Source organism: Meles meles, chromosome 5 (assembly GCF_922984935.1).
Source record: "Meles meles chromosome 5, mMelMel3.1 paternal haplotype, whole genome shotgun sequence".
In the NCBI taxonomy this organism is placed as follows: Eukaryota; Metazoa; Chordata; class Mammalia; order Carnivora; family Mustelidae; genus Meles; species Meles meles.
In genome coordinates, this window is record NC_060070.1 from 34,884,493 (window position 1) to 34,910,515 (window position 26,023).

General features: G+C 40.4%; 1 protein-coding gene across 5 annotated transcripts in view; it reads right to left on the reverse strand.

Annotated features, from left to right (window-relative positions):
* KLHL32 (kelch like family member 32) overlaps positions 1–26,023 on the reverse strand; it is a 261,906-nt gene that overhangs the window by 210,184 nt on the left and 25,699 nt on the right. The window lies entirely within an intron of this gene.

The following is a 26,023-nucleotide window of genomic DNA, read 5'->3' on the forward strand; positions in this document are numbered from 1 at the left end:
ATCCTCTTATCTGGACAAAATGACAAGGCGGAAAAAATCACCACAAACAAAAGAACAAGAGACAGTACCGAAGGCTAGGGACCTAATCAACACAGACATGGGTAATATGTCAGATCAAGAGTTCAGAATGACGATTCTGAACATTCTAGCCGGGCTCGAAAAAGGCATGGAAGATATTAGAGAAACCCTCTCTGGAGATATTAAAGCCCTTTCTGGAGAAATTAAAGAACTAAAATCTAACCAAGTTGAAATCAAAAAAGCTATTAATGAGGTGCAATCAAAAATGGAGGCTCTCACTGCTAGGATCAATGAGGCAGAAGAAAGAATTAGTGATATAGAAGACCAAATGACAGAGAATAAGGAAGCCGAGCAAAAGAGGGACAAACAGCTACTGGACCATGAGGGGAGAATTCGAGAGATAAGTGACACCATAAGACGAAACAACATTAGAATAATTGGGATTCCAGAAGAAGAAGAAACAGAGAGGGGAGCAGAAGGTCTATTGGAGAGAATCATTGGAGAGAATTTCCCTAATATGGCAAAGGGAACAAGCATCAAAATCCAGGAGATGCAGAGAACCCCCCTCAAAGTCAACAAGAATAGGTCCACACCCCGTCACCTAATAGTAAAATTTACAAGTCTTAGTGACAAAGAGAAAATCCTGAAAGCAGCCCGAGAAAAGAAGTCTGTAACATACAATGGTAAAAATATTAGATTGGCAGCAGACTTATCCACAGAGACCTGGCAGGCCAGAAAGAGCTGGCATGATATATTCAGAGCACTCAACGAGAAAAACATGCAGCCAAGAATACTCTATCCAGCTAGGCTATCATTGAAAATAGAAGGAGAGATCAAAAGCTTCCAGGACAAACAAAAACTGAAAGAATTTGCAAACACCAAACCAGCTCTACAGGAAATATTGAAAGGGGTCCTCTAAGCAAAGAGAGAGCCTAAAAGTAGTAGATCAGAAAGGTACAGAGACAATATACAGTAACAGTCACCTTACAGGCTAATAATGGCACTAAATTCATATCTCTCAATAGTTACCCTGAATGTTAATGGGCTAAATGCCCCAATCAAAAGACACAGGGTATCAGAATGGATAAAAAAACAAAACCCATCAGTATGTTGCCTACAAGAAACTCATTTTAGACGCGAAGACACCTCCAGATTTAAAGTGAGGGGGTGGAAAACAATTTACCATGCTAATGGGCATCAGAAGAAAGCTGGAGTGGCAATCCTTATATCAGATCAATTAGATTTTAAGCCAAAGACTATAATAAGAGATGAGGAAGGACACTATATCCTACTCAAAGGGTCTGTCCAACAAGAAGATCTAACAATTTTAAATATCTATGCCCCTAACGTGGGAGCAGCCAACTATATCAACCAATTAATAACAAAATCAAAGAAACACATCAATAATAATACAATAATAGTAGGGGACTTGAACACTCCCCTCACTGAAATGGACAGATCATCCAAGCAAAAGATCAACAAGGAAATAAAGGCCTTAAATGACACACTGGACCAGATGGACATCACAGATATATTCAGAACATTTCATCCCAAAGCAACAGAATACACATTCTTCTCTAGTGCACATGGAACCTTCTCCAGAATAGATCACATCCTGGGTCACAAATCAGGTCTCAACCGGTATCAAAAGATTAGGATCATTCCCTGCATATTTTCAGACCACAATGCTCTGAAGCTAGAACTCAATCACAAGAGGAAAGCTGGAAAGAACCCAAATACATGGAGACTAAACAGCATCCTTCTAAAGAATGAATGGGTTAACCAGGAAATTAAAGAAGAATTGAAAAAATTCATGGAAACAAATGATAATGAAAACACAACAGTTCAAAATCTGTGGGACACAGCAAAGGCAGTCCTGAGAGGAAAATATATAGCGGTACAAGCCTTTCTCAAGAAACAAGAAAGGTCTCAAGTACACAACCTAACCCTACACGTAAAGGAGCTGGAGAAAGAACAAGAAAGAAACCCTAAACCCAGCAGGAGAAGAGAAATCATAAAGATCAGAGCAGAAATCAATGAAATAGAAACCAAAAAAACAATAGAAAAAATCAATGAAACTAGGAGCTGGTTCTTTGAAAGAATCAATAAGATTGATAAACCCCTGGCCAGACTCATCAAAAAGAAAAGAGAAAGGACCCAAATCAATAAAATCATGAATGAAAGAGGAGAGATCACAACTAACACCAAAGAAATACAGACAATTATAAGAACATACTATGAGCAACTTTACGCCAACAAATTGGACAATCTGGAAGAAATGGATGCATTCCTAGAGACATATAAACTACCACAACTGAACCAGGAAGAAATAGAAAACCTGAACAGGCCCATAACCAGTAAGGAGATTGAAACAGTCATCAAAAATCTCCAAACAAACAAAAGCCCAGGGCCAGACGGCTTCCCAGGGGAATTCTACCAAACATTTAAAGAAGAACTCATTCCTATTCTCCTGAAACTGTTCCAAAAAATAGAAATGGAAGGAAAACTTCCAAACTCATTTTATGAGGCCAGCATCACCTTGATCCCAAAACCAGACAAGGATCCCACCAAAAAAGAGAACTACAGACCAATATCCTTGATGAACACAGACGCAAAAATTCTCGCCAAAATACTAGCCAATAGGATTCAACAGTACATTAAAAGGATTATTCACCATGATCAAGTGGGATTTATTCCAGGGCTGCAGGGTTGGTTCAACATCCGCAAATCAATCAATGTGATAGAACACATTAATAAAAGAAAGAACAAGAACCATATGATACTCTCCATAGATGCTGAAAAAGCATTTGACAAAGTACAGCATCCCTTCCTGATCAAAACTCTTCAAAGTGTAGGGATAGAGGGCACATACCTCAATATTATCAAAGCCATCTATGAAAAACCCACCGCAAATATCATTCTCAATGGAGAAAAACTGAAAGCTTTTCCGTTAAGGTCAGGAACACGGCAGGGATGTCCATTATCACCACTGCTATTCAACATAGTACTAGAAGTCCTAGCCTCAGCAATCAGACAACAAAAAGAAATTAAAGGCATCCAAATTGGTAAAGAAGAAGTCAAACTATCACTCTTCGCAGATGATATGATACTATATGTGGAAAACCCAAAAGACTCCACTCCAAAACTGCTAGAACTTGTTCAGGAATTCAGTAAAGTGTCAGGATATAAAATCAATGCACAGAAATCAGTTGCATTTCTGTACACCAACAACAAGACTGAAGAAAGAGAAATTAAGGAGTCAATCCCATTTACAATTGTACCCAAAACTATAAGATACCTAGGAATAAACCTAACCAAAGAGACTAAGAATCTATACACAGAAAATTATAAAGTACTCATGAAAGAAATTGAGGAAGACACAAAAAAATGGAAAAATGTTCCATGCTCCTGGATTGGAAGAATAAATATTGTGAAAATGTCTATGCTACCTAAAGCAATCTACACATTTAATGCAATCCCTATCAAAATACCATCCATTTTTTTCAAAGAAATGGAACAAATAATCCTAAAATTTATATGGAACCAGAAAAGACCTCGAATAGCCAAAGGAATATTGAAGAACAAAGCCAAAGTTGGTGGCATTACAATTCCGGACTTCAAGCTCTATTACAAAGCTGTCATCATCAAGACAGCATGGTACTGGCACAAAAACAGACACATAGATCAGTGGAACAGAATAGAGAGCCCAGAAATCGACCCTCAACTCTATGGTCAACTAATCTTCGACAAAGCAGGAAAGAATGTCCAATGGAAAAAAGACAGCCTCTTCAATAAATGGTGCTGGGAAAATTGGACAGCCACATGCAGAAAAATGAAATTGGACCACTTCCTTACACCACACACAAAAATAGACTCCAAATGGTTGAAGGACCTCAATGTGAGAAAGGAATCCATCAAAATCCTTGAGGAGAATGCAGGCAGCAACCTCTTCGACCTCAGCCATAGCAACATCTTCCTAGGAACAACGGCAAAGGCAAGGGAAGCAAGGGCAAAAATGAACTGTTGGGATTTCATCAAGATCAAAAGCTTTTGCACAGCAAAGGAAACAGTTAACAAAACCAAAAGACAACTGACAGAATGGGAGAAGATATTTGCAAACGACATATCAGATAAAGGGCTAGTATCCAAAATCTATAAGGAACTTAGCAAATTCAACACCCAAAGAACAAACAATCCAATCAAGAAATGGGCAGAGGACATGAACAGACATTTCTGCAAAGAAGACATCCAGATGGCCAACAGACACATGAAAAAGTGCTCCACGTCACTCGCCATCAGGGAAATACAAATCAAAACCACAATGAGATATCACCTCACACCAGTCAGAATGGCTAAAATGAACAAGTCAGGAAATGACAGATGCTGGAGAGGATGTGGAGAAAGGGGAACCCTCCTCCACTGTTGGTGGGAATGCAAGCTGGTGCAACCACTCTGGAAAACAGCATGGAGGTTCCTCAAAATGTTGAAAATAGAACTACCCTATGACCCAGCAATTGCACTACTGGGTATTTACCCTAAAGATACAAACATAGTGATCCGAAGGGGCACGTGTACCCGAATGTTTATAGCAGCAATGTCTACAATAGCCAGACTATGGAAAGAACCTAGATGTCCATCAACAGATGAATGGATCAAGAAGATGTGGTATATATACACAATGGAATACTATGCAGCCATCAAAAGAAATGAAATCTTGCCATTTGCGACGATGTGGATGGAACTAGAGCGTATCATGCTTAGTGAAATAAGTCAATCGGAGAAAGACAACTATCATATGATCTCCCTGATATGAGGACATGGAGAAGCAACATGGGGGGGTAGGAGATAGGAGAAGAATAAATGAAACAAGATGGGATTGGGAGGGAGACAAACCATAAATGACTCTTAATCTCACAAAACAAACTGGGGGTTGCTGCGGGGAGGTGGGATTGGGGGAGGGGGAGCGGGCTATGGACATTGGGGAGGGGAAGCGAACCATAAGAGACTATGGACTCTGAAAAACAACCTGAGGGTTTTGAAGGGTCAGGGGTGGGAGGTTGGGGCAACCTGAGGGTTTTGAAGGGTCAGGGGTGGGAGGTTGGGGGAACAGGTGGTGGGTAATGGAGAGGGCACGTTTTGCATGGAGCACTGGGTGTTGTGCAAAAAGAATGAATACTGTTACGCTGAAAAAATAAATAAAATGAGAAAAAAAAAAAAAAAAAAAGAAATACGTGTATTATTTACCTTGATCATTGAGTTTTCCAGCACTCTCTTAAATTCTGCACCTCACCTCTCTCACCTTAGTCTCAGCTCTGTTTTCTGCCATGTGGATTAGGAAACCAAGAAAGTAATTATGCAGGGGAAAGAAGGAGGTATACAGAGAAAAAGAGGCAAGAGATATTAAGGGAGGACATTCTGGATCTTCCACACATTCCTCCCCGTGGTGGTTCATGAAACAACCCAGATCCTCATAATAAATTCCTTGTTTATTTAAGCTAACACAACTGGGGGTTAGCAGATTCCCAAGAAATTCAATTAAGGTCCTACATAAGACTTTGTTTGGGAAAAAAGGGAGGAACGTTGCTGCTTTAAAAACACAGGCGATCATATATTCGTTTATTTTGAGCTTATCTAAAAACCTGGCCATCATTTAAATTTTAGTTATTGTTTCTAGAGGAAAATGCATTCCAAGGACTTCCCAGAAACCAGGCTTAGATAAGTAATAAATATATTTTTATGACATTTAATGCTGTTTCCTCCACATTCTTTAAAAGGCCAAGCTCCTGAAGACTCAGTTTTAACTGGTTTTCCACATAAATACATTATATGAAGAGGCAAATGCTATTTATGCCTGTGGCTTAGTGGTCAACAATTGAATGTATAAAAATACTATTTTGGTAAAGAGAGAATTTACTAACATCGCTAAATAATAGTATTTAAAGGCATGAAATATATTTATAAAAATAGTTAAGAAACGTGTTTAAATTTAAGTACCTTTTTATCAGCTTCCTGGCTCAGCTTAATGAACTTGGGAAAGAAAGAAGGGATTTCCTCTGTAGCATAAACTACTACAAAAACACAAGGCAGGGGCGCCTGGGTGGCTCAGTGGGTTAAAGCCTCTGCCTTCGGCTCAGGTCATGATCCCAGGGTCCTGGGATCGAGCCCCGCATCGGACTCTCTGCTCAGCGGGGAGCCTGCTTCCTCCTCTCTCTCTGCCTGCCTCTCTGTCTACTTGTGATTTCTATCTGTCAAATGAATAAATAAAATCTTTAAAAAAAAAAAACAACAAAAAAACACAAGGCAGATACGTGCTTTCCATTTATCAGCGTAAAGATTGGCTCCGATACTTCTTTAAAACATGCACTGTCCCCCAAAGAGTAGTAACACACACTTCAGTCTTTGTAGCTAAAAATACAGCCAAATAAATGTAGCTTGCAAACATAAAATAAAAGAAATACTTTATAAAATGGAGCCACATTCATATGTCAACTTGATGTCACGTGACCAAGGGCTTGTTACTTAACATTTTTCAAATCTTAATTTTGCCATTTTCCAAAATACAGATAATACCACCTTGTCACAGGGCTGTTACAATGCATGGCACATAAATCACGGGCTCTCGGTAAACATCAATGTGTCTCCCTTTATTATACACACAAATATGAATCACACAGTGAATTGCTCAGATGACAGCTATGTAGGTGAACTTTTACTTTTGTTTCATTTTTTGCTAATGTGGTTTACATGCTAAGTATAAATTTTTTTTAATGCCAAAATTATGTATAATAGAAACCTCCCAAGACTATTCTAGAAGAGTCTGCAGCTTGGGATGATGCAGGGACCCACTCCAAGTTCTCCAGCTAAAGCTTGCATTCACCTTAGGAAATGCAGAGAACATTTTTCAAAACTACAGCAATTCTTTGACCTATCAAAATTATTCATTGTTCTCATGCCCAGAAAATGTTCATTGGTAGAATCCCCTCTTTTACTGGTGAGTTTCTTTTCAAATATAATCTGCTTGGTACACAAGATTGATAAGGTTAAACCTTAATAGTTTTATTTCCATTAAAATGGTTCAAGGTTGCAAGAGCTTTGCTTAGATTTTTTTGAAGGGAACACTGAAAAACCAGTACTTTCAAAGGAAAAAAAATCTTATTAAACCATCATAGTGTGAAAGGGAAAAGGAAAAAAAGTAAGTATCTTATAGGTTATATGCAAAAGAAAGACCAGATAGAGTAATCTAGGTTAATATAATCAACGAACATAAGATATTAAAAATAAAGCTACATTGATCACACCAATTATGTGTACTTGCAAAGAAAGCAAGCCTAGATGGACTAATCTTGGTTAATATAATCAACAAACATAACTAAAAATTAAGCTACCTTAATTATATTAATTAAGTATAATTAAGATACACACCAGTCTTACCAATATACAAGGAGTTTTTTCTTGCTACTACTGTGTATTTCTTTAGTAATATTTTAGTATTATGCTTTTAAAAATACTTGATTTTAGGATGGCTGGGTGGCTCAGTCAGTTAAGCACCTGCCTTCAGCTTAGGTCATGACCCCAGGGTCCTGGAATTGAGCCCTGAGTCAGGTTCCCTGCTTAGCAAGGAGTCTGCTTGTCCCTCTCCCTCTGCCCCTTTACCCTGCTCATGCTCTTTCTCTCTTGCTCTCTCTCTCCCAAATAAATAACAATAAAATACTTATTAAAAAAATAAAAATACTTCTGGGTTTTTAAAAAATATTAGTTATTCTTGATCCTGGCAATTTATAGTAACAGTATAGTACAGTAGCAGAGGGAAAGGGAAAGAATCTTAAGCAGGCTCCACACCAGCACAGAGCCTGATTTAGGCCTTGATCTCACAGCCCTGAGATCCTGACCTGAGCTGAAATCAAGAGCTGGAGGCTTAACTGACTGAACCATCCAGGAACCCCTCGCCAACATTTAAGCAGGCAGAAGTAAAACGCAAGAGACACAAAACTGGTTTATAGGAAGAAAGCCAAGAGATCAAAAAAATATATAAATTACAGGTGTTAAGTCTTTACTATGAAAAACTAGTTACATGAGATGATTCAATAAACTGAAGGGCTATTGACTCCAATCAATAAATTATATCAAGCTAATGTGTCTTAAAATGTTACTTCTAAGCATAAAAGAATAAGGACACAGGCAACGGTCCCAATCATTATTTTGTTAACATATTACATATGGTGATAATTTATCTTTAATGCTTATTATTTCATAAATTGGTATATTTTTTAAAGATTTTATTTATTTATTTGACAGATAGAGATCACAGGTAGGCAGAGAGAGAGAAAGAGAGGAGGAAGCAGGCTCCCTGCCAAGCAGAGAGCCCGATGCGGGGCTCGATCCCAGGACCCTGGGATCATGATCTGAGCCGAAGGCAGAGGCTTTAACCCACTGAGCCACCCAGGCGCCCCTAAATTGGTATATTTTTAATACCAGTAAATTAGTATATTTTTCATACCAGTACATTACTGTGTGGTGTCTAAAAAATGATATTAGTTATCCCTTTAGTCTGAAAGGCAAACATTTAAGGGTACCCCACTGGCACACTTTCCTGTATAGAATATTCATTCCTGAAAATTAACAAGGACACTTGCCCTTTCTGAGAGTAAAGATAACGAAGTTCTCCCAATGTAAAGAAGTGAGATGACTTAACTGTAACAGAAAAGGTCCAATGTGTGATTAAAGTACAGTTTCCTACCTAAACATAAATTTAAGTCAAAAGAACAAAATTGCCTCATTCTTACAAAACCCTACCACCATTTTAATATATAAAATAAAAGATTTAATCATTCAGAATATTGTCCTGAGATCATAATTCCAAGACTTTTCTATTAAACAACTGCTATTATAAGTTTTAATTAAAAATAATTCAGGGGCGCTTGGGTGGCTCAATCAGTTAAGCAGCTGCTCAAGTCATGATCTCAGGGTTCCGGGGTCAGGCCCTGTGTTGGGCTCCCTGCTCAGTGGGGAGCCTGTTTCTCCCTCTGTCCCTCCCCCCCACACGCTCATGTTTTCTCTCTCTCTTTCAAATAAATAAGTAAAATCTTTAAAAAAAAATAAAACAAACAAAAATAAAAATAAAATAATTCAAAATAATAACCACTTCACCTACTACCACAAGCCAAAAGCTTTCTTTGACTTTCTTACCTAAGAAGTATACTTTCCATGCATGATCTCATTTAATCCTCCCAATAACTTTATGTGGATGATATTATTATAGTCATTTTATTGACAAGAAACCTGGTAAGTAAGTAACTCACCAGAGGTGACAGGACTGAGAAGAAATTGATTGTGCTGGGGATTAAATCCTACTCTGTCTGACTCCAAAGCTTGCAGTCTTAATGATTCTGCTCTACTCCCAAACCTTATCAAAAACCATAAAACTACCACCTTTACCACATATCTAAGATCAAAATATGCAGATTCAATGAAAATTATAGAAGAAATAGAATCAGTAAGTTCTTAACAACATAAGACATAATTATGTATATAATGATAAGCTGAGTTACAATCCTATGAGAGAGAGGGGAAAAGTTAAATATCTTTTGCAGACGGATCTCACCAACGGTTGCCAGGAGACAACCAGTGTAGATTGGCCCTGCACAATCACCCCAGATAAATAGATATTTATAATGGGAGAGAGCAAACTCTATAAATTATGGAACACACTGGAGCATCAATTATTTTAAACAAGGGAACCGACATGTAACCATACCTCTAATAGTCAGGAAAGGAGGGCCAACCTCCATGAAACACACAGAGCAGAGAGCTTCCAGGCCTCCTGCACAATTTATGTTGACATTGTGAAAGCAAAGCATCTACAGCCAACCTTGGTACACTGTGGTACTCAGCTAACATTGGTTTGACTCTCCTTCCCCACCTCCTGGGTGGAAAAATACTGGATGGAGGGCACACTTTGCAGAAGTAGAGATAAGGGCAGAGCGGGGAGAGAAACTAAGCGTGTTGGATGACACAGTCAGCCTCAGGTAGAATCTGATAGAGGGGGTTAACAGGGATCAAGAAAAGTTCCTGTATTTCATTAAAAAAATAATTATCAGAATGGAGGAAGGATAGCTCAAGAGTCACATGAGGAATTTGTACAACTCTGAAGAGTTGTCAAAACAACACAGGCTAGAAGACAATTTGTTAATATTTTCAATATATAAGTATTTACACAACAATTAGGAAAAGGTGAATAGATCCATAGGAAATAAAGGACAAGAGCAAAAACAGGCAAATCACCCAAGTAGAGATATAAAGGAACAGGGAACAAGAAAATGTTCTCTCTGGTTAGTAATAAAAATGCAAATAAATCAACAATAAGACGCTATTTTCTACCAATTGCCTTGGTAAAGAATGATGATGGCCCATGGGAATAAGAAAAATGATGCTCTTACACACGTAGACAGGTGCTTAAATGGGTACTCATTCCAGAGAGCAATCTGTAACTATGTACCAAAGGCCTTAAAATTGGGCAAAGTCTTTGATCTAGAATTTCCACATCTCAAAACCCACCCTATGGAAATAATCGTGTAGGTGTACAAAGGTTTATGTATAAATGAGTTTACTGGAGAATAGTTTATATGAGCAAAAATTGGAGCAATCTATACGTTAGGGAATGAGCTAAACAGTGTTTATCCTTCAGTTGAGAAGCAAACAATAATTTAAAATGATGATGTAGATACATACCTATTAACATGAAAAATACAAGTTCTAAGAGAAAAACGTAATAAATCAATACATATTGTAGTACGTAAAACTGCTTTTGTCTTTATTGTTATTGTCATGTGCAAGATTTTAAAACTTTTGGTCATCTGTATTCTTCTAATGTTTCTACAGTAATTACATGTACTTTGACGTGTGTAATTAAAAACAAGGGTAAACAAGAAAAGGAGGTTCCCATTTGTGTCCCGATTCAGTACTAACCAGGCATAATAACTTTAGGCAAGTCAATTAATTCCAAGACTCAGCTTCTTCATATACAAAATTGGGACAATAATAAACTCTACCTCTCGGGGCCAGTATGGGAATAAAACTAAAAGCAAAAAAGCACTTTGAAACTGTAAAGTACTTGAAAACCTGGGTTGTTCTTACTAGCTGACAGAAAGTCCAATAAAAGGCAACTCCTAAAGAAGCAGGAGAAAGAACAATTGCTAAGACTCTCAGGTGCCATCAGGAGAAGGGTGGGGGAAGGGCTGGTCCTCCCCACCTGCACAGGCGATGGCCTATGTGGCAGTGTAGTTGTCCCTCGGCGCCACGTTACAGGGAGGCCATGGTGCTGATGAAGGTGAGAGCACTTAGCAAGTATCCAGCACAGAAGTGCTTTCCTTATCTTCTTTAATTCATTAGGCCTTTCACTATCCCCCTTTTATGGATTGGATACTAAGACATAAAGAGGTCAGGTAATTTACTGAAAGCCACACAACTGGGAAGTGATGATACCAGGTTCCAACCCAGCAGACTGGCTTCAGAGGCCATCCTCTTACACACAATTAAGGCTAACAAAGGCACTGACAAAAGGAATATATTGCAGAACACAGTCACACCCGTTAATGCTGAAGAGATCAAGACCCATAGCTGTGAGCACCAAGTACCAGGGCTGGAGAGCTAAGGCAACATCAACTCCAAGTCGAAATGAAGTCCAATAATCTAATATGTCCAAAGAGGGGCTCCTGGGTGGCTCAGTTGGTTAAGACTCTGCCTTCGGCTCAGGTCACGATCTCAGGGTCCTGGAATCAAACTCAACATCGGGCTCCCTGCTTAGTGGGGAGTCTGCTTCTCTCTCTCTCTCCCTCAGCTCCTCCCCCTGCTCATGCTCACTCTCTCTCAGATAACACATTCAAGCCCTAAACCCCATTCCCTTCGAATGTGACTATGTTTAGAGGTAAGGCCTCTGGAGAAGTAATTTAGGTAAAATGAGGTAATCTGAGTGAGCTCTAATGTAAGTCCTTATGAGAAGAGTTTAGGACACATACCAGCCCGGAGGAAACAAGCGTGTGAGCACAGAGCAAGAAGATGGCAATCTCCAAGCCAAGGAGACAGGCCTCAGAAGAAACCAGCCCTGCCAACATCTTTATTTCCAACTTGCAGTCTCTAGAACCAACAGAAAATAAATTTCTGCCATTAAGCCACCCAGTCACTGGGATTTGTTAGGGCAGCCAAGCTCCCGAGGATGGGCACGGCCCAGCAGGAGCGGGGCTTTGCCATCATTCCGCTCCATGGTGGAGACGTGCCTTCTCCAGCCACTGCTGACTCCACCCGCCATTCTCTTCCAAGCTTCTTCAGCTCACAGGCTGTGCCATGCCCACTGACCACTCTGTCTCCAGGTCAGCACATGCTCTGCTCAAAGCGGGCCACGGGGGACTCTGAAAACCCACCAACCTTACAGAAGGCCTGGCCTGAGGCAGCTGCTTCCCCAGGACTACCTGGCTCCCTGCTGTCACTTTTCATCGGTGCTCATCTTCCTCCATGCGTAACCATGCCCCTCCCCCCACACTCACACACTTGGAGGACATTCACTCTGGGGAATTGTGCAGACTTCTAGGCATATAGTTTGTGTGCTCCACCAGAGCCCTCTCCTTCCTAGTTTTGTAAGTACTGTGGGGGCCCAAGCACAGGGGTGAGGGTCCAGAGTGTGGCAGAACTGGTATGTGCCTAAAGCACCTGCCACCTTTCAAACCTCTGTCTCCAAGGTCAGCCCATGTGCACCTGTAAGCGTTCTGCCTAACTTCAGGTGATTATCTTCCTCAGGGGGTGCCTTCTACCAAGCTGTCTTCTACAGGTAACCCCACCAGTCTGTCACACAATGACCACAAATGTCCACACTCTCTCCAACTCAGTCTTGCTGCTGGATCCACCCACAGAAGGAAGGGAGGAACAACCACGCATGTCCACATGCTGGGGGATGTGGAGACCCAGCTCCAGTCAAGATACCTGGGTACGTGGCCCTCTGGTGAATACCAGCAAAAGCCCTCAGCCATCTGATCATCTCCACTGTTCTGCTTAAAACTGTAGGCGTAAAGTCAAATTCCCTTCCACGGACCCCTGCCAACATTGCCAGTACGGTGTCCTGCCACTTGACTTCTTGTTCTCTGGTGGGTCATGCCGATCTACTCACCCATGCACAACTGTTCTCTCTTCAGGGCACTGGTACCTAGTATGTTCTCTGCCTAGGACTTTCTTCCCCTTGTTTTGCCTGGTTAGCTCCTATTCATCCTGCAAATCTCAGACATCACTTTCTCTGGGGGAGCCCTCCCTGCGGAGTGGGGCCTCCGCACCCCATCTAGTTAACCACTCTCGGACTTGCTCCAACAGCACCTGTGCATCCACACAGCACACTCAGCACTCTCGGTGATGACTTGCTTGGGGAGGCAGAATCTACTGTCTGAGCCTCATTTCTACCCATAGCCCCAGCCCCAGGCAGTGAGCTCCTTAAGTGGGGTGACCATCACCTGAGGGATAATCTCAGCTTTGCCTACTGTCCCAGTGTAATTATTAACTGCACCCCGAATTGTCCTCTTATCCCCCAGTTTGTATGACACATTATGTGGTCATCCTGTCTATATGGGCAGGACTCACATCCGTCTTGTTCATTATCTTCACTCCCTTGGCACAACCATTATGCTCCCCAAATTCCCAAAGTCAGGAAAAGTAAAAGTACAGTGTATTTCCATTTTAGAATGAAGAACATAAGATCTTAATGCCAGATTATTTGCATATATTGAATCATGCTGTTTTGGTTTACATTATGAAATTTATGCCCTAAGAAGATTAAAATGCTGAACTGAATATCAAACATTTCTCTAGTAAGAACAAAGATGAAGCGTCTAGTCATCTCATGAATACAGCTGGAGAGCCTGGGAAGCAGACTAAAATATGGTGTTTAAGGCAGCTCCTCCTATGACATTAGCACAGCCCTTTCCAGCTCTCACTTTAATTTAATTTCTAGCTCTATCACTCGTCTATGAATAGAAACATAAAATGCTTGGATCAGTTACATCGTCTTGTCAAAATAACCTAACCGGCAATTATAACATCTTAAGGTGCTTTTAAAAATTGCTGCCATAAAAACTTTTTATTAAAGAATTTCTTATAGTTCTTACACTACCGAAAATGAGATCATCCATCTGCATCTTTATAGATGGCACAAAGTAGATCTTGAGCACTTTCTAGTATACAAATTATATGTATGATAAATAATTGTATGGCAAAATGTAATCAGTATGCCTCATTTACATTATTATTTTATTTCATTACAAAATTCGCTATGAAAAAGCTCATCATCAGACAGGAACGGAACACTCTCCTCTGATGAATGGTTGTCTTTTAATAGATAGAAGATATGTAGTTTACAGTTCCCTAGCCTATAATCTAGAGATAATCCAAATGCCATTTTCAAAAGGAGAAACAGTCTTCCTGTTGAATTTTAAAACACAGACTCTTCGTTCATTCAAATATCTCCTAAAGGCTTAATATATTTCCAGTAATCACTGAACAAGATGTGTTGGCAGATACAAAAGAATTAAAAATAGTCTCCACCCTTCAAATAACTTACAAAGTAAGACATAATGTCCACATTTGCAGTATCTTAACAGTACAAGATATTTTGAATTTTCTTCTATTGGTTGATGTACGATTTTACCATGGTGTAGCAACATAAGAATTAAATGGGTCCATTTTTCAGAAGAAAAACTGAAGTTCAGCAAGATGAATTGCTTAAGGTAAAATAACAACACCAACAAAAAAATGTGGTAATTGGTGAAGTCCAGACTCAAATCTAGCCCTGTTATACCCTGATGCCCCACACTGCCCTTCTAAGGGCTAGCTGGCTGTCGGCTAGAATGATGGAGGGAGGGGAAGTGGAGGAGCCCTGAAGACACAGAGGGGAAGGAGGGGCCCTTCAAATGAAAAATACAACATATGCAAAGACTTCTGAGTTGTGCTTTTGTCAAAGCAAAACCCTATACCGGCTAGAGAAAGGAAGAGACGTGTATTCCACCTGCTGTCTTTAACAAGAAGCCCTTTAACAGAAAGTTCCATTTTTATACCCATTTTAATGATTATGAAATTGAAGCTAAAAGAAATCAGGAGCTTCATGAAAGTCACACAATCAGTAGGGAAGCCAGGGTGAAAACCTGTGCAGTATACCTCCAGAATCTACCCTTGTTAGCCAGTAAGCTCTCCCGCATCTCCAGCTAGTACAAAAGCATAACTTAGGAGCCTCCACATTCTTGGATGTGTTGAATTCTCATCTGGAAAGCCTGTGATATACATGCTAATTCTCTCAGACAAAATATTTGTTTTTTCCTGAAAACATAGAACTGGTCAGGATAAGTAACAGAGAATTTACTCGAACCATTCATTAACCATCTTCTCACTCTTGTCACAATGTAACAAAGGTTTCAATATAACATTTAAATAACATTTACCATACACCAGGAATCCCTGCAAAGAAGTAAGACTAAAATGACTTTGTAAAGCAAAATGTCTGGGTTTTTTTTTTTTAACATGACAAATGATAAAAGCTATCACTTCTTAAAGCATAATTTTCTTAAAAAAAAAAAAAGATGTAAGGTAGAAGAGAAGGAAGGAGGTGGACATGAGTTTAAGTTCCATCAGCTGGGATAAGCTACACATTAACTGACATTCTTACCTGTGACTTATAGGGAGGGGTAGGGACCATGTCCCATTCATCTCTGTGTTAGAAGTAGTTTTGCTCTTAGAAGACTTGCTAATAAGTTAATTTTTATAAATTATTCTGATGTAGGGATTTAATGGGATTTTACCACAGATGCAGAAGTTCCAGACACCTCCAAAAGCCCTTTCCTCTGTCATTCAAAAGGCATCTTAAGTCTTTCATGAAATATTCACATAATCCTAACAATTTCAAGATATAAAGACCAAAAAGAAATCCAAATTTCAAGTTCATTGAAAAATAACATCACTTTAAAACTCTGACTTTGACAAAAATGCTGTGGCTGAGAGTCTTCAATTTCAAGACAATATCCCGTTGTCCTGCTTTCTACATAAGGATGTTCGGGACATACTACACCAAAACATGACACTTTGGAGTACTGAACATGACAAGCTGAAGGAAGCTGAGAAACCACATGTGCAGGAGGGACATTCTCCAGAAGCATGTCATAAAAGCCCGATAGGAAAGGTGCCCTCTCTCTACATAGAGGAAAGGAACATCCTTATCTCCAAGATGCCAGGAGGAGCCTGAACAAACAGGCTTTGCTGTTTCTCCCACATTACCACACTTAGTTCAAACCATGTTTTATCCTAGCATGTTTTTCCGAGAATTGTCTTTTTTTGTCAAACCTAGCATAAAAAATGCCCAGATTTAATCATTTCTTTGAGTCTTCATTTCCTTATGAAGGCTTCCATGTCATGGAAAACTTATATCAACTACATTTATACGCTTTTATATTGTTAATCTTTTTTTAATAGATTTTATTTATTTATTTGACAGAGAGAGAAAGAGAGAGAGAGAGTACAAGCAGGGGGAGCAGCAGACAGAGGGACAGGGAGAAGCAGGCTCCCCACTGAGCAAATCGGACATGGTGTTGTGTCCCAGGACCCGGATTATGACCTGAGCCGAAGGCAGACACTTAACCAACTCAGCCACCCAAGTGCCCTGTTAATCTGTCTTTTGTTACAGAGATTCAAAGATCTCGAACTCAGAAAGGCAGAGGGGAAAAAATGTTTTCTTCCTCTACCTACAGAATAGCTAAGCGGCAAGATGAGAGGCACTATGAAATTATAAAGAGCATTTGAAATACTAAAATCAAAACTGCACACTTAAAGAGAACACAGGATATTGATTTGAGCAAAAATTTTTAAGGTCAGTGCATTTAATTCCAATCATCAGAGAGAAAACTTTTACACTGAGGTTTTTGCCCTTAGTTTTAACTAATACCATTAAGTACCTTTGAGAAATATTCCAATTTGAGAGGAAATAAAGAGAGGAATGTTGTGCTTCCTATTCACAATACCAACTACACTGTGAAATATCTGTAAACAGTACAAAATCATTAATCTCAGTGGGGAACTCTTAAGATACTGTCCTATGAAATTATATGAGAAATGTTGTTAGTAATTTGCACAACCCTGTTATGATTCAGTCAAGGGGAAAATATTAATCTTTTAAAAAATAAAAGCGAGGGGCGCCTGGGTGGCTCAGTGGTTTAGGCCTCTGCCTTCGGCTCAGGTCATGATCTCAGGGTCCTGGGATCGAGCCCTGCATCGGGCTCTCTGCTCAGTGGGGAGCCTGTTTCTCCCTTTCTCTCTGCCTGCCTCTCTGCCTACTTGTGACCTCTCTCTCTGTCAAATGAATAAATAAAATATTAAAAAAATAAATAAAAAATAAAAGCGAAATTTCTAAATTTCAACAAATTTGAAAAGAGTCAACATTATATAAAAAGATGGTAGCAACAATGGACGAGGACTCAGAGACTCTGGATCTGGGTTAATGAGTAACAATAACAGGTGTGGACAGATGTGAAAGAGAGCAGAAACAGGGTAGCAGAAAGAGAACCCTGATAAACTAGCCTAGCAGAACTAGAGCTCTGAAGACCCAATTCACAGGAAGTGAAATGCAGGAGGATTTTCAGAATACTCATGTATCTGAAAATATTAACTGCCCCTAAGTGCCGCTCCCTCCTCTAGGAGACACGGTTTAAAACAAGACAGACAATGCCCTATTCTGATAGAAGTTACATTCTAGGGGAAAGACACAGCAAATAGACAATCAAGAACACACTGGATAGCAACAGGGTGCCACACTGAATAAAACCACACAATGTGATAGCATCAAACAGCAGTCGGTGTGAATGGTCAGGGAAAGCCTCTGAGGAAATGAAGTGAAATCTAAAATACCATTTGATTATACAAATGTCCAAATAGTAAAGAATATTCCAAAGTCAGGGACAAGAAAGTTTTCCACATTCTGTTTTGTGATTTGAGACGTGTTTTGAATTGCTGCATGACTTTTTGGCATGAGTCAGAAGAAGAGGAGGAGAGTGGAGTCTGTTTTCTTGGCTCAGTCAATAGGCTTGGGTGAGCTCAAGCAGTGGGAGGATGAATCTCAGAATAGTGTGGGGGAGCTCGAGGGGAAAAGGGCTGTCAAAGCCATCATGCTTGATATTTCACAATGACTGAAGTAGAATCCTGCCTTTATCAATCCTAGCTTCCCCAATGCACAAGAGCTAAGATCATATCATGTTGGGGTTCAATTTTAAGTTCTATTCTAATGAAGCGATTACTGCCCTTTGGTGATATCCTAGCCATACATGGGCTGTAGAGTACACAGTTTTACATACTACTAGTGAAAATAAAACCATCATGTTTATTTCACGAAGAAAGCATGCCAAAGGTATGTCCCAGGATTTCAATAACTAGCTCTCACAGTACAACAGGCTTACCTACCTATATCACAAAAATTTTCTCTACATATCAGAAACCAATGTCTTAGAATATTTTTTTAACCCATACCATTAAAAAGAAAAAAAAAAATGTTTGGTCTGTTTGGAGAAATTGCTAGGAATGCCAGCTATAGTAATCCACCAAGCAAAGGATATGAATCCAGCCTCAATCCAGCCTCTGAAAGCAAGCTAGAAAGCAGCCAAGCCAGGATTGGAACTCAGGCAAGTATGACCAGAGTTTATATCCCTCATCATGCACAATATTGCCTCCAGTATTAGCAACAAAGAGTAGTGGGACTCCAGGGGCTTTCCAGAATGCAAAATCTCTTTCATAGCTGCTTAATAATTTCCAAGATGTTGGCTATAATAACTGATTTTCTGGAAAATATTCAGCATAACTATTTCTCCTTCGGACCCTCTAAAATCTACCTTGAGTTCCAGAGAGGCATTTAACATGAGGATAAGAGTGCAAATGTTGTGGTCAAACTGTCTGGTTTCAACTCCCAGCCCACAAGCAATAGGACCTTGGGCAAGTAAACTCCTCTCTGACTCAGTTTCCTCATTCTATAAAATGACGTTAATATCACTACCTACCTCACAACACAGGTGCAAGCGTGGGTTTAATGAGTCAATATAAGTACTAAGAACAGTGCTATGAAAATAAAATCTATAAAAGTGTTAGCTGCCATCATTATTATGCCAGAGAAAAGGGGGAGGGGGGCAGATTTCAACTCTATCTTATCTCCTGTCTGTAATCCTGAATTACCATCACTCTATGTACTGAGGTCTAAGGGAAATAAAAACCTCAAAGAAGGTGATATGTAACCTTGTAAAGATGCCTGGAAGACATTGCTCATTACATTCACTATGCAGTGTCCTTTTAATGAGAATCTTGAGAGGGATTTCTTTCCAATCCTAGTATAAAGAAATGGCTTATACTGATGCTCCCGAACAATTGATTTTATTTTATTCATAAATACTTTAAATCAAGTAACTAATCCAGCTTCACATTTTAAAGTAACACCTAGAGTGAAATGTGTTCCCACTCTTAGGAAGCATCCAGAACCTAACGGTACACACTTTTCTATTATTGTTCATGGTTCATGTTATGACCATTCCTTCACTTCTTCCTTTGCCAGTCACTTCTCATTTAAGTTAAACTGTACCTTTTTTTTTTTGTAAATAACCAAGATATGAAACAATCCTGTCTTCAAGAATAGGAAGGGACAGACAGGAAGATGTAAGAGTAATTATCTCACTAGATCCTATTTCAACATCTGTGTCTCTCATCGGGCTTTCTGTTCAGCAGAGAGTCTGCTTCTGTCTCTCTCTCTCAAATAAATAAGTAAAATTAGAGAAAAAAAAAGAATAGGAAGGGACAGACAGGAAGATGTAAGAGTGATTATCTCATGAGGACCTATTTTTAGGTCTGTGGGAGCTCGGTTGGAAACTGCTTCTGAGCTAATGGCCTAGGAAGGGCAAAAACATCAGATAAAAATCACAAAGTCAGAAGTGACCTTCCACTACGGGCACTCCCCCATGCTTTAATCTGCCCAATAATCAATATCACAAAAAAAATTCCAGGCCCCACAAAACAAAACAATAAAACACATGTAATAATTCCAAGTTGATAGGCAGTAAAATGACTGATTCTTGACTCAAAAATTAGCAAGTATCTGCTGAGTGCCTACCCATCACTAGCACTTGGGATATACTGGCAAACAGAACAGATAAAATGCTTACCCAACTAAGCTTACCTTCTACATAGGAAGACAGATCACAAATAATAAACATGGCAAGTAATACGTTATAGGGTGTAAATTATAGGAGGAAGTGCTATGAAAAAAAAAATCAAGTGAGGTAAATGAGATCCAGATGAAGGATTCAAGTAAAAAGTTAATTTTTTATCAGAAACCGAAAATAAATATTATTTACAATCCTAAATGGTTAAATTGACTAGAATGGTATATATCAATTAAAACAAAATTTTAAAAATATTTCTTTGCCCTAAATAAACTCATACTTTAAATGTCTGAAAGCTTACTAATTATGTTGATATGTCTTTGGTAAAATGAATCTATTCTCATAAATCAAAATAAGTCACACCCTATTGTTTGTGCCCATTCTTATTTCCCTAGCCACTTGAGTAAGAACTGTATTCCCCAAAACTGTTATATGTGTATATAAAATATACATATATATAATACAGACACACACACAATGGAATACTACACAGCCATGAAAAAGACCCCAAATCCTGCCATTTGCAACAACATGAATGGAACTGGAGGGTATTATGCTAAGCGAAATAAGCCAATCAAGAAAGACAATTATCATACGATCTCCCTGACATGAGGAATTTGAGAGGCAGGGTGGGGGTTGTGGAGGGTAAGGAGGGGGAAAAAATGAAACAAGATGGGACTGGGGAGGGAGAAAAACCATGAGAGACTCTTAATCTCAGGAAACAAACTGAGGGTTGCTGGGGGGGTGGGGAGGGAAGGGATAGGGTGGCTGGGTGATGGACATTGGAGAGGGTATGTGCTATGGTGAGTGCTGTGAATTGCATAAGACTGAGGATTCACAAACCTGTATCCCTGAAACAAATAATAGATTAAATGTTAATTTTGGAAAAGAGAAAAAAAAAAAAAAGGCATTCCTTGTCTGGGCCATACCCATACCAGTAACCACAGAAACTCCCACTACCCAGGGAAGACGAGCTCATCATTCCAGGGCTGGCTCACAGGCTCTCAAAACCAGACTGTGCTCTCAGCGGCCATCATTCTCACATGTCCACCCTATGCAGCAATAGCTGTTACTTAGACTACCGGTGTGCACACTGAAGGGATGCAAGCTCATGCCAAAATCACCGACAATGCCAGTAAACCTATGCCACCCCCAGTTGCCACAAAACCACTTCCCTGAAGGAGCCACTGCCTGACAGCGCCCTTTCCTAAAGCAACCCAAATTCTAAGTGCCAGCGCTGTCGCTGTCCACTCAGAATGCCACAGGGGCTTCAGTCAAATGGTGCTTCTGTATCTTTCTTGCTCTTTGCAAAGAATCCCCTCTTTCTAGGACTTGGACTTGAGTCCAGCAATTTGGGCAGCAGACACTGTGCTGTACTTGGAACCAAATTTCACTCTGACAATACCCCACCCAGCTAGAACTAAGCTTGGAAGCTTCTGTGTTCTCTACAAGGTCTGTGATCTCCAGAAGGGCTTATGCGGCAAGTTCTCCAGTACACCCTAATCTTCGGATACATGTTGGGACTTTTGATCTACAAAAGTTGGACGTGAGCTTCTAGCTCTTTAGAAGGGGAGTATAGTTCTGGGTTATGTGGCATCATGGTGGGCAATGGAAAAGTGTTGGAGTTAGCCTTGGTATGCACTAGTCACAACTCGCACAGAGAGTTGGCACACTAATGTGCTGGTGAGGGGGCAATGATTAAAAACAACGACAGATAAAAAAGAAGTACATGAAACTACATCAAAGTTCTCAAGGAAAAGCTTTTCTAATTAAAATATTCAGGGGGCGCCTGGGTGGCTCAGTGGATTAAGCCGCTGCCTTCAGCTCAGGTCATGGTCTCAGGGTCCTGGGATCGAGCCCCGCATCGGGCTCTCTGCTCTACAGGGAGCCTGCTTCCTCCTCTCTCTCTGCCTGCCTCTCTGCCTACTTGTGATCTCTCTGTGTCAAATAAATAAATAAAATCTTTAAAAAAAAATATTCAGGGTAGTTCATAAGAGATCTAGAAATTCAATACCTAAATATTGGAAGTATCTAATATAGGGCAGAGTCATATCCTATATGTGAGAAGGGTTATCAAAGTAGTATTCTATTTTAGTGTTATAAACTTAAGAGTAAAGACAATCATTCTTCCAATGAAGAAAATTCTATCTGTCCATTAAAAACAGTTTTTCCTTCCTGGGATCGTTTACTCTTCTGATGAAGATTAGGTCCAAAAGATTTCACCAGAAAAAACAGCATTTCCGATATTTTCCCAAACACACCAAGGGTATGTTAAAGAGTTTTCTGCCACCTCACAGATCTGGAAAGCGTTATGAAATCATGAAAAATATCTCAGGTTCTACCTCAACCTCACAACTTTCTACTAGTGTAACATGGGCAAATCAATTAGCCTTTCTCAGCCAACACCGACTTCACCCTCAGACAGGAGTAAAATTACCTCCTCCACCATACTTGCAGTGACATTCAATGAAATGATGAATATAAAAGTATTTTCCAAACCATGAGGTACATGATAAGCACACAGCATCATCAAATTCATTCTGCTACCGTGGCAGATGGGGCACTTCTCTCCTAACAACCTGAGAAATCTAAGAAAACTGACTTGTTCCCCCAACACGGCATTCCTCCAGATGCTGTTACATAATTCTATTTTGCAAAGAAGCTAAAAGAGACAACCGATTACACGTGAAGTTCATTATCTCTACACAGCATTTTAGCCAGAATATCTGAATAAAATGAGAATGAAAACATTTCACTATTGCCTAGGATATCCTGGAGAATGCCTTTTATTCTGACACCTTGAATCCACGCTTGCCTCATAGGTAACATTTTCAATTATTTAAGCACTAGTTAATATTGCTGGTGTCGGCATCATCAGTAATTACCGTCTTAATAATCACAGGCATCTGATTCCAGCTGCTCCCATCTTTGATATAACCACGAGCAACAGCCTGGCAGACAGGAACTGACAGGGAAAGAATACAGCTGGGGGGGTCAAATTAATGCTGGTGTTGTACTAGCTTTCAGGGAGCTATTGAAGTCAGAGATGCGTGTTGGAAAGTGAGAGCAGATTGAGGAAATGAGTGTCCTGAGAGTTTTCCACAAGATAAAACATTTTCTGAGCATGAGAATGGCTTTGGAACCCGGCTCTGAAGACGCTGGTTAAATAAATCATACCTTCAACAACCTTCTTTTGCGTAATTATAAAAAGAATGCATCTGCATACTCATTCTCTGCCAGATATGACTTTTCCCTTCCCCAGACGGTTGGGGTGAGTGTCTGTGCATATGGCAAGGGAAAAACAGCAGGAAGCTCAAAGTACTTAACTGGAAAAAGAAGTGAGGTTTACAAAACATGTACCATCTAAGACATGATAAGGGCCATAAAACCAAAGAAGGCCAACCAATGAACACAAGGCCTCAGAGACTTGTGTCCTGGTCTCAGCTCTGCTTCTGTCTTCCTGGGCAAACCAGTTTGCTTTCTCGGGGCTTCTGCTTCCTTCCGTGTGGAAAGTAGTGACCCAACTGAAGCAGTCTGGAGAGTTCTTTGCAGACTATGTGAAATTATCCAACACTGGGGGTCAGCGGAAATAGGTAAAGCAGATGTCAAACTGTATGGGTGAGACATCTCCTTGGCAAAACAGTACAAAGTTTTTCCTTCTTTGAAATAGCAGTAAAATTCCTACTATGGCATGGATCCTGTGTGAACACCACCAAGAGACCCAGCCCTTTAAAAGATGGTTCTAGAATCCCAAATCGGCATCCACCATAAACCAAAAACATTTTGAGGAAATTCTGAGAAAAAAAATAATGGCTCCATGATAGTCCCTTACCCCATGATGGGGGAATGAGAATATGTGTGTGTGCACGAGTGTGTATGCACATGTGTGTGCAAATGTATTGTGGCATGTGTATGAGTAGGTAAGTGTGTGCACATGCATAGGGTAAGGTTGTGTGTGTGTGTGCACATACATGTTTGTGCAGGAATGTGTATATGTATGTACATGTAGGTAGGTAGGTGTGTGTGTGTTTGTGTGTGTGCGCATAGAAGGGAGGCATGAACAATCCATCTCATTTCTCTTTTCCCTTTTGCCTACTGTCCCTCTTCTAAATCTCTTGCACTGAGTGCTTAATTTAATTTTTACCAAGGCATGTGGTAAGAAAGAGGTGAAACAGGTTGCCTACTTATTCCTTAGGTTAGGTCAGAAGCCATTCTGCATTAGTGAGTGATTCTCTGCAGAATGTGGGACTCAAAGGATGAATGATGGTGTACTGGGATCAGAATCACCTGCAAAGGATTTTCCATCTCTCTGTGCCTTCTCCTCTCTCCCTCCGTCCCGGAGATTCTAATATGACCCTAGGAGGATATTCTTAATGTGCACAGGCCCACACACATCACAGCTGCAGCAAACACTGCTACTGATCGCTGAGGTGGAATAAAGATGGCGGATGCTGCTGCTCATGTCTTTTCCTGCTCTCACACTTCAACATAGCTTCTGCCACTGCAGTACTTTCCAGTTACGGAAACACACAACCAGAGAGCAACAGAAGGCAACACAGCATAACTCTGCAGAAAACGGAGGGGCAGAGTCGATGAGGAAATCTAAAATAGGGAGAACATTGTAACATAGGGCTAATCGAGAGTAGTTTCTTGGAGGAAGCCGGTACTGAACTAAACTTGGTGCACAGATCTTGAACTAAGGAGGAGGTAAACAAGTGTGCCGGGGATCAGGCATGTACAGGGCCAACCCGCTGCAGGGGGTCACAAGCTGGAAAGACAGTGAGGGGTGTGGTGTCCATGCTGGGAATAGCGCCAGGTGGGGCTGACCAGGATTAGTGGGGCCGGCTGACCTCAGGCTGCAAACAGCAACACAGCCTGAACTGAACAGCGGTGACTGTAGGTAGAGTCACCACCGCTGTAAAGCAGAATACTAATAGAAAAAAACATGGGACTGGGGGACGCCTGGGTGGCTCAGTGGGTTAAAGCCTCTGCCTTCAGGTCAGGTCATGATCTTGGGGCCCTGAGATCAGGCCCCACATCAGGTTCTCTGCTCAGCGGGGAGCCTGCTTCCTCCTCTCTCTGCCTCCCTCTCTGTCTACTTGTGATCTCTGTCAAATGAATAAATAAAATCTTTGATTAAAAAAACAAAACAAAACAAAACATGGGACTGAAGAGGCTCCTTCAGATTCTGATGCCCAGGATGGTTCAGAGGAGAAAGGTCTAACCTGGGATGCATGACAAACTTCGAGTACGCAACAGCCCCTGCCAATATGCCATTCTTTTTTCTGAATCCATATGACATGCATTTTGCACAAGAAGAATGATCCACATCATTTATTAGATTCTTAGAAAGGTATATGACAGCCACTTCCCCTACCCGACCCATATCCTACCTACACACAACACAGGAGAACTGACACCTCAGTAGAACAAAGCGTTGCAAACCTTCCTTGGGGTCTTCTCACAGGGTAGATAGGGCAGAGGAGTTGAGGGTAAAAGAGAGGGAAAAAGCAGCTTCGGGGCACCATCTGAGGCCATCCTTGTGCGGCAGGGACACCACAGAGGGCTCCAGGAGCAGACTGAGAAGGCACTTTCCCAGGCTTGCTTTTTAGGGAGCTGTTGGTAAAAGGGAATTTCATGGACTGTACAAAGTTGGCCACAACATGCAGGCTTCATCTGAATATTTTTATAATTACCACCTCATATCCAACCTCTTTTACATAATAAAATCAGTTTCTCAGAGCTATAGTTTTGTTTGACTAAAATGTATCTAAGTAGTTCAGGAAACTTAAGGAATA